The following is a 14,327-nucleotide window of genomic DNA, read 5'->3' as shown; positions in this document are numbered from 1 at the left end:
CGACTGGGCTCGGGGAGGGCCGCGGCCGGGCCCAGCGGGCCGGCGCGGTCGGCGACGAAGTGGGGCTGCGCGCGGGCGAATCAGAGGCGGACACGTGGCGGCGGCGCTCGGGGCGGACACGTCCGTCTCGCGCGGACGTTGTCCGGTGGCGGTGGAGAGGTTTTTTTTAGGGTTTCGCGGGGGAGGAGAGATCCGAAATTGGAGGGGTCTATTTATAGACATAAGTGGAGCTAGGAGAGTCCAAATGAGGTGCGGTTTTCGGCCACGCGATCGTGATCGAACGGTCTAGGACATGGAGCAGAGTTTGGTGGGTTTTGGGCCAAATTGGAGGGGTGTTGGGCTACAACACACACGAGGCCTTTTCGGTCCCTCGGTTAACCGTTGGAGTATCAAACGAAGTCCAAATGGCACGAAACTTGACAGGCGGTCTACCGATAGTAAACCAAGACCGCTTGGCAAGTCTCGGTCCAATCCGGAAATGTTTAATCCCCACACACGAAAGAAAGCTAGAAATGACCACCGGAGGAGAACGAAGCGCCGGAATGCAAAACGGACAACGGGGAAAATGCTCGAATGCATGAGATAACCACGTATGCAAATGCAATGCACATGATGACATGATATGAGATGCATGACAAAGACAATAACACACGGAGACAAAGACCCAAACCCGAGAAATAAATATAACTTAACGCCGGAAACGGCAAGAGTTGGAGTACAAATTGGGAAAGTTACATCCGGGATGTTACATTACTTCTACGTTTGCTTACTATTGCTATGCTATGCTAGTACACGTGGATTGTGTCAGTGATATCCATGACAGATGTGAGATTTCTTTAAATCAATGGTTTATCTAAGGTGGAAATTTAAATACACATCTGGATGGATTGAGGTACCTGGGTATTCCAGGATTGCCTGTTTTCTTTTGGACCGCCACCCAGGCTCAAAGGGAGCATGAGATTATTCACACTAGAAACTTCCGTGTGCAGCCACAAGCTAGTATGGGCTCTAGCATAGTTGACTAAGTCGTGCGAACTCTTACAGTGGTAGACTAGCAGATGTAGGGGATGTAGGTGGTACGGTCTACCCATCGTAAGGTGCTAGCGCTTCTGAAAGACTATGTCTTGGTCATTCGTTTCTCAAACACCATGTAGTGCGAGAATCCCAACGGAGGAGATCGAGTCTTATGGGGAAAAGTGTGCAAACCTCTACAGAGTGTATAAACTAATCATGGTTAGCCATGTCCTCGGTTATGGACATCTTGAGTATCTAGTACTTGGATTATCATGTGAATCTCAACATGTTACTATAAATTAAGTTTGATGGGTTTGTTTAATGATGTTTAATTGGGATTGAGAATGCTGTCAACCATTCCCAATGTTTAACAACCACCATGATAGTTAAATAAATTTATTCCTTTGCAGTAGGGAAAATTGGCTTTTCGCAAAATTGTAACCATAGAGCTTTCCACCAGCCAAATATGCATATAGAATAGCTGTTTCATTCCATTACTCTCTATGTGTTACCTTGCCAGCATATTCCATGTGCTGGCCCGTTTTCGGGCTGCAACGTTAATGTTGCAGAATTTTCAGACGACGATTAAGGAGTTTTAGGTCGTGGTTCTATACTCAGTGATGCCGTTGGAGTTGATGGACTCACTTATCTTCCAACCCTTCCGCTGTTATCGTTATTAGATGGCCTTAAGCCATATTTATTGTAATAAGTTCTCTTTTGAGACACTCGATGTAATAAGTGTGTGATTGCTACTCTGTTATAAATCCTTCAAGTACTGTGTGGTGTCAGCATTACTGATCCAGGGATGACACCGGAGCACAGAGATTGGACCGTTTGAGGTCTGGTCACTACAGTTTTCAACAAAATAGGGCAGTGGTCTGACTTGACAGCTGTTAGGTGTTCCAAGGATGCAAAGGGAAATAAGGTCGACCAGCAAGCTGTTGCCAAAGCGCTGTCCAGCCGGACACGGCAAAAATTTCCACCAGCAACCCATTTTCCCAAGTCCAGTCTAAACCTATGTAGCCCGAATCTGCTAGTTCACACACATCAACGTCTTCCCGGAATGCATCAATCTATGCACCGTCCTCCTTATTAGGCCCCATTGGTTCTTCTTTTCTGAGAATCTCATTAAAGTCTCCTATACATAACCATGGGAGTGTACTCTCCCCTCTAAGTTTCCTCATTGTGTCCCACATTTTGTACCTTAAACTTATGTTCGCTTCACCATAGAAGCAGGACAATCTCCACTGAGCTCTCCCTGGTTCACAAACCCATCCATCCACATGATATTGAGAATAGTTTTTATTGATACATCTATATAATTGTTCCAAAAGATACAAATACCTCCATTCCTGCCACTACTACCAACACCAAAGATAAAATCAAAACCAAGCGAAAAATGGAGGCCTTTTACTCGACTCTTCGGCAGTTGGGTTTCAACTAAACAAAGAATCGATGGCTTACTCAGCTCCACGAGATTACGGAGTTTTCGGACTATCACAGGATCGCCAATCCCACGATAATTCCAGCATAAGGTTTTCATTGGGCCTGGCAGTGCTCCCACCCATAGCCCGCCAATAATGCCGAGGAGGCCGCCGAGGTTGCCAATTTATCAGTATCACTCGGTGATGCCGACTCCCTGGGCTGCAGCTTTCTTTGGTGATGCACCCTCCTCTTATCTGCTCCAGAATCTTCAGTAAGTTGTCCTCTTCCTCCTCCTAAAGTATGCAGCGTGAAGCACCATGATCAGGAGGCCTATTCGTCGGAGGATCATACTTATTCATGTCTGCATGCTGCTCTTTCGATTCAGGTTCAACCTGAAGTTTCCTGACCGTGAAATGTCATACTTGTTCCTTGAGAAACACTTCATGAAGTCGTTCCTCACAAAAATCCCCCCATATGTTGCAGGTGGTCGCCCTTGACAAGCCTCCCGATAGTTTCAAAGCAAATTGCTCCATACTTCAAATCTTGGCCCTAGTCCAAGGGGAAATGGACTATGAATAAGCTCTATACCCAAGGCCGAGCCGCCGGATCACCCAGCTCAGGAAGCCCGAGCAGTTCACGACGGCGAACGTCCTGCAGGAAAAAAACTCAATGGCGGTGCTGCCGCTAGAGTAGGTATACCCTAAGAAAGAGGGTACGAAATGATATCTGGTGCGTTAGATTTTTTTTTTGAGTGGTGTCCGGTGCGTTAGATGTGCCTGATTTCTTCGTTCCTACATGCAGCCCATAGAGGCCGAGTAGTCAACAGCAAAAGGGAAATCGATAGTGCTAAATTTCTGGCGCTCGAAGAGGAAGCGAGTGGGCCGACCCAATAACCTCCTCGAAGGGTATGTGAGTCAGAAAAAATGTCATCAAAAGGTGGAAAAAAGGGCCTGCTAGGATTTGAACCTAGGATCGCAATGTTGACCACTAGACCGAAGCAACTTTGTTGTCTACAATAAGAAAATAGATCTACTTAACCTATTGCTTTAGTGAAACGTTAAATATACCCAACATAAATTATCCGAAAAAAGAAAATATAAATTTGATAACAATTTCATGGATTTTGAAATAAGTTCATCAAATTTAAATTAAATTGAAAATCGTTCACCAAATTCAAAAAAAAGTTCATAGAATTCAAAAAAAATCATCCGTTGAAAAAAGTTCATCTATATTTTGAACAAAATTCACCGATTTTGAAAAAAGTTCGCGAATTTAAAAAAAATCATCAAAATTGAAAAAAGGTTCAATGATTTTGAAAAAAGTTCATCAAATTGAAAAAAGTTCATCGAAATTGAAAAAGAATTCATCAAAAAGGTTCATCAAATTGAAAAAAGTTCGTTGATGTTAAAAAATCTCGATTTTGAATAAAAAATTAATCAAAGTTTAATAAAGTTCATCAATTTTGAAAAAAATTCATCCAATCTGAATTAGTTTGTGCATAAAAAGTAAAGAAAACATTAAAAAATATGGATAATAAACAGAAAAACCCAAAACGAAAAACCGGTCAAAAGTGATGAAAGATGAAAAGGAAGGGAATTGCCACGACGTGTCGTCTTTCTTGGTTGAGTGTTGTGAGTGAAACTTACACTATAGGTTGCGGGTTCGAATCTCTCCAGCACTCATTTTTTGCACACTAAGTCAGAATAAAAATGTGTGAGATGGGCCGGCCTAGAGCGGGAGCGCTGCAGGCGCCCGTTAGCGAAAATGCCCTATAACTGGCGCCTGCAGCGTAGAATAGGGTTTGGCCGATGCTCCTGGGAGCTCCTAGCCCACGATTCAGGCGCCCGATTACAAAGCTGGCCCTCGCACGGCTTCGCTTAGGCCGGATTTGGGCCGATCACGAAGCAGCAGAAGCTGAAGCTTCACGCGGCTGGCTTCACAGCGAACCTATAATTGGCGCATGCAGCGTCAAATACGGTTTGCCCGATGCTCCTGGGAACTCCTAACCCGCGCTTTAGGCACCCGATCACAAAGCTGGCACTCGTGCGGCTTCGCTTGGGCGGATTTGGGCCGATCACGACGTAGCTGAAACTGAAGCTTCGCGCGGCTGACTTCACAACAAACCTATAACTGGCGCCTGCAACGCCAAATAGGGTTTGCTCGATGCTCCTGGGAGCTCATAACCCGCACTTCAGGCGCCCGATCACGAAGTTGGCGCTCGCACGGCTTCTGTGCCGGATTTGGGCCGATCACGAAGCAGCAAAAGTTGAAGCTTCGCGCGGCTGCCTTCACAGCGAACCTATATAAACAAAAAAGCGCAAAAAGCCGACTTAACCAGGATTCAAACCTGTGGCGCCAAGTCCTTGTCCCAGCTAGCTAACCACTAGTGCCATTAGCCACTACTAACAAATAATAGCGCCAAATTTATAAGAACAAAACGTGGTCACGCTATTTATTGCACAATACAGTATATTATATCACCTGGATTTTTTTATTATATGAAACAATCTTGAATTTGAAAAGATTCATCGTTTTGAAAAAAGTTCAACGCTTTTGAGAAAAAGTTCATCGATTTTGAAAAAAATCAACGCTTTTTATTTTTTATAGATTTAAAGTTCATCAGTTTTGAAAAAAGTTCATTGAATCTGGAAAAACATCCATGAGTTTGAAAAAAAGTTCATCGAGGTTTAAAAAAGTTCATAAATTTCGAAAAAGTTAACCAAAATTTGAAAAAAGTACATCGATTTTGAAAAACATTCATAAATTTGGCAGAAAATTTCATCGAATTTTAAAAAAAGTTCATTGAATTTTAAACAAAGTTCATCGAATTTGAAAAAAGCTCATCGAATTTAGAAAAAGATCATCAAATTTTAAGAAAAGTTCATAGAATTTGAAAATAATTTCATCGAATCTGAAAAAGTTCATTGATTTTGAAAAAAGTTCAATGGATTTGAAAAATAAATTCATCGATTTTGAAAATAGTTCATCAGAAAAATGAAAAAATAAAAGTTCATGGATTTAAAAACAATTACACATTTTTTTAAAGTTCATCAATCTGAAAAAGTTCATCGAATTTGAAGAAGTTCATCAAATTTCAAAATAAATTCATCGATTTGAAGAAAAAGTTCACGTGTTTGCAAGATAATTCATTGACCCAAGAAGAACAAAAAATAGAAAGTAGAATACAAAAAGGAAAATGAAAAAAAGGGAGAAAACGGAAAACAAAGAATAAATGGGAGGAAAGGTTCAAATTAACCAGATATGGTTCGTTGGCCTGGTGGTCGCACCACTTAGTATCGAAGATGGAGGTTGTTGGATCGAAACCCCACTAGCGTGGGCTTTTTTTGCTGAGTAAAAACACAAAACAAAGAAACTATATGGGCCGGCCTAGCGCGGGGCGCTGCAGGTGCTCATTTGCAAAATTCACAATAACTGGCGCCTGCAGCGCAAAATCGGATTCGCCGCAGCGTATGCCCTATCTAGGAGAGCAACTAGTTGGCGAGCACTCCTTCGCGAACCTCCCAACGGTAACTTGGTGTTGGGCTGAGTGGCGCGCTCTCAGCTGCCATCTGTCTACTGCGCAACATTCTTCTTGTAGACTCGTGTTGGGCCTCCAAGCGCAGAGTTTTGTAGGACAGTAGCAAATTTCCCTCAAGTGGATGACCTAAGATTTATTAATCCGTGGGAGGCGTAGTATAAAGATGGTCTCTCTCAAACAACCCTACAACCAAATAACAAAGAGTCTCTTGTGTCCCCAACACACCCAATACAATGGTAAATTGTATAGGTGCACTAGTTCGGCGAAGAGATGGTGATACAAGTGCAATATGGATGGTAGATATAGGTTTTTGTAATATGAAAATATAAAAACAGCAAGATAACTAGTAGTAAAAGTGAGCGAAAATGGTATTGCAATGCTTAGAAACAAGGCCTAGGGTTCATACTTTCACTAGTACAAGTTCTCTCAACAATAATAACATAATTAAATCATATGGTAATCCCTCAACGTGGAACCAAGAGTCACTCCAAAGTTCTTATAGCGGAGAACATAAGATGAAATTGCTTGTAGGGTACGAAACCACCTCAAAGTTATTCTTTCTAATCAATTCATTGAGCTATTCCTATAAGTGTCACAAACAACCCTAGAGTTTATAGTAAAATAACACCATATGGCACACATCAATCAACCCTAATGTCACCTAGATACTCTAATGTCACCACAAGTATCCGTGGGTCAATTATACGATATGCATCAAACAACTTCAGATTCATAGTATTCAATCCAACACAAAGAACCTCAAAGAGTGCCTCAAGATTCCTACCGGAGAAACAAGACAGAAAATGTGCATCAACCCCTATGCATAGATTACCCCAATGCCACCTCAAGAATCCACGAGTTAAGTGCCAAAACATACATCAAGTGAATCAATAGAACACCCCATTATCACCACGAGCATCCCACACAAGACATACATCAAGTGTTCTCAAATCCATAATAGTATTCAATCCGATAATAATGAAACCTCAAAGTTAAAACTCAATTCATCACAAGAAGATAGAGGGGGAGAAACACCATATGATTCAACTATAATAAAAAAAAGCTCGCGGTACATCAAGATCATGCAAAATCAAGAACACGAGAGAGAGATAGAGAGAGAGAGAGAGAGAGAGAGAACAGGCTCCCGATTGGTTTTTCGTGGCTACAGAGGCTTGCGGCGGCGAAACTCCCGATCTAGGTGTATTTCTGAAGGTTTTGGGATTTATAGAAGGTGTTGGCATAGGGGACAAATCAAGGGGGCCATGAGGCGACGACAAGGCAGGGTCGTGCCCTAGGGGTGGCGCCCCCACCCTTGTGCTTGCCTCGGGACTCCTCTCCAATACCTTTTCATTCCAGTAATTTTTATATTTTCCAAAAACATTCTTCGTAAATTTTCAGCTCGTTCCAAGAACTTCTATTTCCGCATAAAAAACGACACCACGGTAGTTCTGCTGAAAATAGCGTCAGTCCGGGTTAGTTCTAATCAAACCATACCAAAATCATATAGAATTTTTGTAACCATGCCATGAATACTTGATAAATTATAGATACGTTGGAGACATATCACCGCCACATGTCGCGCTCTAGGCGTTCCCTTCGGATTTTTTTCGCACGCGATTTTCGGCTGTTTAGACAATTTTTCTTCGTGTTTTTTTGACTTTTTGATTTTCCACCGGTCTTCCTTAGCTTTTGGACCAAATTTTTTACGTAAAAAAAGTATTTTGCACGAAAAAACATGTTTTTTTCTTTCGTGAGAGGCACGATTTTGCTTTCACAAGAGGTACGGCAATGCCTCTCGGAAACAAAAAAACGCATTTTCTGTTTTTTTTTCTTCCACTAGAGGCACGATTTTGCTGCCCCGAGGGGCACAGTTATACTTTTGTGAGTGGCACGGCCGTGCCTCTCCAAAACAAAAAAAACGTGTTTTCTGATACCGCGAGAGGCATGATTGTGCTTTCACGAGAAGCACGGTCGTGCCTCTCGGAAATAGAAAAAACATGTTTTCTATTTTTTTCCTTCCGCAAGAGGCACGGTTGTGCTTACGTGAGAGGCATGTTGTGCTTCTCAGAAACGAAAAAATGTATTTTTTTGTTTTTTTTCTTCCATGAAAGGCACGATTTTGCTTTCGCGAGAGGCACAGTTGTGCTTTCAAAAGAGGCACGGCCGCGCCTCTTTCGAAAAGAAAAAAATTTTGCTCCCGGATTGGTTTTTTCGTTTGGTTTTTTTGCCTGGGTTTTTCATGAAAAAAGATTGTCAAAACATATCAGCATGGGATCTAGTTTTGAAGATCTCGACGCGAGAAATCCAATGGCGAAAACGGCTCGAGATTTGGACGCACTGTTTAAGAGATAAAACATTTTGAATAAACTAATGTACGAAAAAAAAAGGAAAACTGCTAAGTTGCGACAATTGGCGTGCATATAGTGCGCCACTTGTCGCAATCTGAGGAGGTGGGAGTGATCTTTGAAAGAGGTACTCCTTAATTAGTAATTTTACCTATCTCGCTTTAAGCGGGTGCTACTTCCATGTCGTTGAAGCAAATGCCTCGTGTAGTAGCTATTGGACTGCCCTCTTAGCGTGTGTTTAAAAGAAACTTAAACAAAAGGTTAGAAACCAGGATTCCTGGGTGTCCAGGCTGCCGGGAGACTCTGCTAGCCACTACGCCAGCTTCTACTTCGTTAAACATTCTAGGGCGCGACCAAATTGCGGTAAAAAGAGTTGGTATTGCATTGATTTTTCCTGAGTTTTTATTTTTATTCTATCTCTTTTTTCCCACGGGTTTTCCTTGGTATTTTCTTTGTTTCCACTATTTTTTTCCTTTCTTTCTTTTCATATTTTATTAGGGATTCTCTTTTTTTTCATTGTTTTCCCCATTTTTGGTTTTTTCCTTTTCGGTTTTCATTAGGTTTTTCTTTGTGTCTTTCTTTGTTTTTACTGAGTTTCATTCTTTTTTGGTTTTTCATTGATTGTTTTGGTTTTTGTTCTATATTTTTTGTATATGTCAAGAACTTTTTCTAATACATGTTTAACATTTTAATACAAATTTAATATTTCTTAAATATATGGTCTACTTTTTTCCATAGACTTTTTTATTTTATTTTTCAAATCATTGATTAAAAAATTTGAAATACATGATTAAGATATTTGGAATACATAGTCAACATTTTTTACACATATTTAACATTTTCCAAATCCTTGAGTAACAATTTTCAAATACTTGTTCAATATTTTTCACGATGGTTGATTAACATATTTATATACATGGTAAAAAAATTCATCCTTTGTCTAATACATGGTGACCATCTTTTCTATGCACATTTAAAATTTTCCAAATGCTTGATTAACATTTTTGAAATATTTGTCCAATTTTTAAGTACTTTATTAACATTTTTATTTACAATATAAAAAATTCATCATTTTTTAATACATGCTAGACATTTTTCAATACACATTTAACATTTTTGAATGCTAAATTAACATTTTTCAAATAATTATTCAACATTTCTCTAAATGCTTGATTAACCATTTTTAAAATAAAAAATTAACATTTTTTATTACATGGTCAATGTTTTTTCTATACACATTTAACATTTCTCAAATGCTTGATTAACATTTTTCAAATAATTGTTCAACATTTCTTTCATATACTTGATTAACATTTTTATATGCATGATCAAAATATTTCATCATTTTTAATACTTGAACAACAATTTTTGTATAGAAGTTCAACATTATCCATATGCTTATTCAACATTTTTCAAAAACTTGTTCAACATTTTTTTAAATACTTATTAAACATTTTCAAATACTTGTTCAACATTTTTCAAATACTTTTTCAACATTTTTCCAATACTTGTTCAAAAAAATTGAAATGTGCCCTCTAATCTCCAAGTCAGCAATGAAGAAGATTGAGGACACCAACACCCCGATCTACTTTCACTCAGCTAACTTCCGAGTCAGCAATGAAGGAGATCCTACCTATCGTCCCACCAATATAAGAGTGTTGCCGAGCACCCTGAGTGCCAAGCGACAGTTCTAAAGACCACTATCGATTTCCCGCAATCGACAACAGTCTCGGGGACTACACCTAGTGGGTGCACTAAGCGTGCCCCCACTGGAAAGTGACTCGTGTTGAGCTAAAAATGGCAAACAACCCCAGAGAAAAACAGCTACAAGTTCTAAGACTACCACTGACTGTCTCCAGTTAGCGGTAGCCTCGGGGACTACACCTAGTGGGTGCACTCAGTGTGCCCCCACTGGATCGTAATCATTCAAAAACGCCCCGGCTAGACCCTGAGTGAAAACGATAAAAACAAAGAAAAAGTTCAAAGACTCCTGCCGACTGATTCCAGTCAATAGGAGCCTCGGGGACTACACCCAGTGGGTGCACTCAGTGTGCCCCCACTGGAACATGAACACCCAGTGGGTGTGCTCCGCGCAAACCCACTGACAAAAATTCAACAGAAACCAAAAGAGAAGGAACTTCATCTGCAAATCGCACTCACAATGGTAGTTACTCAGACGTTGGTCTGCAGCGCCTCACTGGCATCATAAGCCTCCTTCAGTCGGTTGCACGTCAACCCTACCTGGATCAGAGCCTCCTTGCTCTCCCCCACTTGGTCTTCAGGAACATGGTATAGGGGGAAGGAGGTGGTTGGGGCCGACAGAGATGCGGATGTAGGCCTCGGAGCTGGAACCACCTTGGATGCGGGCTTTAGCCTGCTCAAAGGGGCTGGTGCAGACCCCGCAGCTGGGACCACCACAGTCACGGACGCCGAGCCACCCTCGGCCAAAGGACTCGGCCCCGTGGCTCTTGTGGCAGCCTTCGCCAGGGGGAGCATGATCCACTCAACGAGGGGAGGCATCCCTCATGGGCATGTCGACGCCCGATGTTTTCTCCTTGCTGGCCTCTGGGTTGGGCAGGTCAATCCTCTCTTTGTCGTCCAGCTAAATGATCTCTGGTGGAGCTGCATGAATACACAAACCAGAAAAACCAGCGAAGAACAGTCAGAAGAAACCTGACCATCCTAATCAGTTGGCACAAAATACCTTTAGCAGTGGCGGCATCCGCCATGTCCACATCACCATGGTCCTGCTTGTGAGCGTGCAGATCTGCTGACGTCATCGAGGTGTCATTGCTACAAGGATCAAACAACATTCGGTCGTCAGCTGACTCAATGCAAAGAATATGTAAAGGGTTGATAAGAACACTCACGTCGAAGCCACAGGCACTGTCGCCTTAATCCGAGGCATCGCGGCCTTCCGGGGATTGGAGGAAGGATGCTTGGGCACTTTGGGCTGCTTCTCGACAAAGCTTTCCGCCTCGGATTGGAGTTGCGAGCCCCACCCGCCTTGCCACTTGGATCGTGTAGTGCCTTGGTGCAGGGTTCCTTGAGGGCCTCGTAGGACGGGGAAGACTCTGCTTCCTCGCCCTCCTCTGAGCTCTCATCTTCGTCGCCCTCTTCGTCATCGTCGTTAGAGTCCTTCGAGTAATGGTGCTTGGTGTCACTCGTCACATCCTCAGGCGACCGCTCAACCACCGGAATCTTGGAGACCATCCTTTGAAATTCCTGAAAAGCCAACACATCACAACACCAGATTCAGACAAGCAAGGAATAACACCCCAACACGCCGGTTGAGCAGGAACCAAACATAAGACACGTACGTCGACTGGCGACTGCTGATGTCTACTACACAACCTTCTTCTTGTAGACGTTGTTGGGCCTCCAAGTGCAGAGGTTTGTAGGACAGTAAGAAATTTCCCTCAAGTGGATGACCTAAGGTTTATCAATCCGTGGGAGGCGTAGGATGAAGATGGTCTCTCTCAAGCAACCCTGCAACCAAATAACAAAGAGTCTCTTGTGTCCCCAACACACCCAATACAATGGTAAATTGTATAGGTGCACTAGTTCGGCGAAGATATGGTGATACAAGTGGTATATGGATAGTAGATATGGGTTTTATTATTCTAAAAATATAAAAACAGCAAGGTAACTAATGATAAAAGTGAGCATAAACGGTATTGCAATGCTAGGAAACAAGACCTAGGGTTCATACTTTCACTAGTGCAAGGCCTCTCAACAATAATAACATAATTGGATCACATAACTATCCCTCAACATGCAACAAAGAGTCACTCCAAAGTCACTAATAGCAGAGAACAAACGAAGAGATTATGGTAGGGTACGAAACCACCTCAAAGTTATTCTTTCCAATCAATCCGTTGGGCTATTCCTATAAGTGTCACAAACATCCCTAGAGTTCGTACTAGAATAACACCTTAAGACACAAATCAACCAAAACCCTAATGTCACCTAGATACTCCAATGTCACCTCAAGTATCCGTGGGTATGATTATACGATATGCATCACACAATCTCAGATTCATCTATTCAACCAACACATAGAACCTCAAAGAGTGCCCCAAAGTTTCTACCGGAGAATCACGTCGAAAATGTGTGCCAACCCCTATCCATAGGTTCATGGGAGGAACCCGCAAATTGATCACCAAAACATACATCAAGTGAATCACGTGATATCCCATTGTCACAATAGATACGCACGGCAAGACATACATCAAGTGTTCTCAAATCTTTAAAGACTCAATCCGATAAGATAACTTCGAAGGAGAAACTCAGTCCATTACAAGAGAGTAGAGGGGAAGAAGAAACATAAGATCCAACTATAATAGCAAAGCTCGCGATACATCACGATCATGCCAAATCAAGAACACGAGAGAGAGAGAGAGAGAGAGAGAGAGAGAGAGAGAGAGAGAGAGAGAGAGAGAGAGAGAGAGATCAAACACATAGCTACTGGAACATACCCTCAGCACCGAGGGAGAACAACTCCCTCCTCGTCATGGAGAGCACCGGGATGATGAAGATGGCCACCGGAGAAGGGTTCCCTCTCTGGTAGGGTGCCAGAACGGGTCTAGATTGGTTTTCGGTGGCTACGGAGGCTTCTGGCGGCGGAACTCCCGATCTATTGTCGTCCCCGATAGTTTTAGGGTATATGTATATATATAGGCGAAAGAAATACATCAGGGGAGCCACGAGGGCCCACGAGGGTGGAGGGCGCGCCCATGGGGTGGGCGCGCCCCCTGCCTCGTGGCTTCCTCGTTGATCCCCTGACGTGCACTCCAAGTCTCATGTATTGATTTCTTTCCAAAAATAACTTTTCCGAAGGTTTCAATCCGTTTGGACTCCGTTTGATATTCCTTTTCTTTGAAACCCTAAAACAAGGAAAAAATAGAAACTGGCATTCGGCTCTAGGTTAATAGGTTAGTCCCAAAAATCATATAAAATAGCATATAAATGCATATAAAACATCCAAGGTTGATAATATAATAGCATGGAACAATCAAAAATTATAGATACGTTGGAGACGTATCAGCATCCCCAAGCTTAATTCCTGCTCGTCCTCGAGTAGGTAAATGATAAAAACAGAATTTTTGATGTGGAATGCTACCTAACATATTCATCATGTATTTCTCTTTATTGTAGCAAGAATATTCAGATCCATAAGATTTAAGACAAAAGTTTAATATTGACATAAAAATAATAATACTTCAAGCATACTAACTAAGCAATCATGTCTTCTCAAAATAACATGGCCAAAGAAAGTTCATCCCTACAAAATCATATAGTTTGGTCATGCTCCATTTTTGTCACACAAGAATGCTCTCGTCATGCACAACCCCGATGACAAGCCAAGCAATTGTTTCACACTTTATTAGTCTCAAACTTTTTTCAAATTTCACGCAATACATGAGCGTGAGCCATGGATATAGCACTATGGGTGGAATAGAATATGATGATGGGGGTTATGTGGAGAAGACAAAAAAGGAGAAAGTCTCACATCAACGAGGCTAATCAATGAGCTATGGAGATGCCCATCGATTGATGTTAATGCAAGGAGTAGGGATTGCCATGCAACGGATGCATTAGAGCTATAAATGTACGAAAGGTCAACAAAAGAAACTAAGTGGGTGTGCATCCAACTTGCTTTCTCACGAAGACCTAGGTCACTTGAGGAGGCCCATTGTTGGAATATACAAGCCAAGTTCTATAATGAAAATTCCCACTAGTATATGAAAGTGACAAAACAAGAGACTCTCTATCATGAGGATTATGGTGCTACTTTGAAGCACAAGTGTGGCAAAGGATAGTAGCATTGTCCCTTCTCTCTTTTTCTCTCATTTTTTGGACCTTATCTTTTTTATGGCCTTTCTCTTTTCTTTTTTTTTGGCCTTCTCTTTTTTATGGCCTTTCTTTTTTTTCATTCCTCACTTGGGACAATGCTCTAGAAAATGATGATCATCACACTTCTATTTATTTACAACTCAATGATT

The sequence above is a fragment of the Triticum dicoccoides genome, chromosome 3A, assembly GCF_002162155.2.
Source record: "Triticum dicoccoides isolate Atlit2015 ecotype Zavitan chromosome 3A, WEW_v2.0, whole genome shotgun sequence".
Lineage (NCBI taxonomy): Eukaryota > Viridiplantae > Streptophyta > Magnoliopsida > Poales > Poaceae > Triticum > Triticum dicoccoides.
This window is presented reverse-complemented; position numbering follows the sequence as displayed.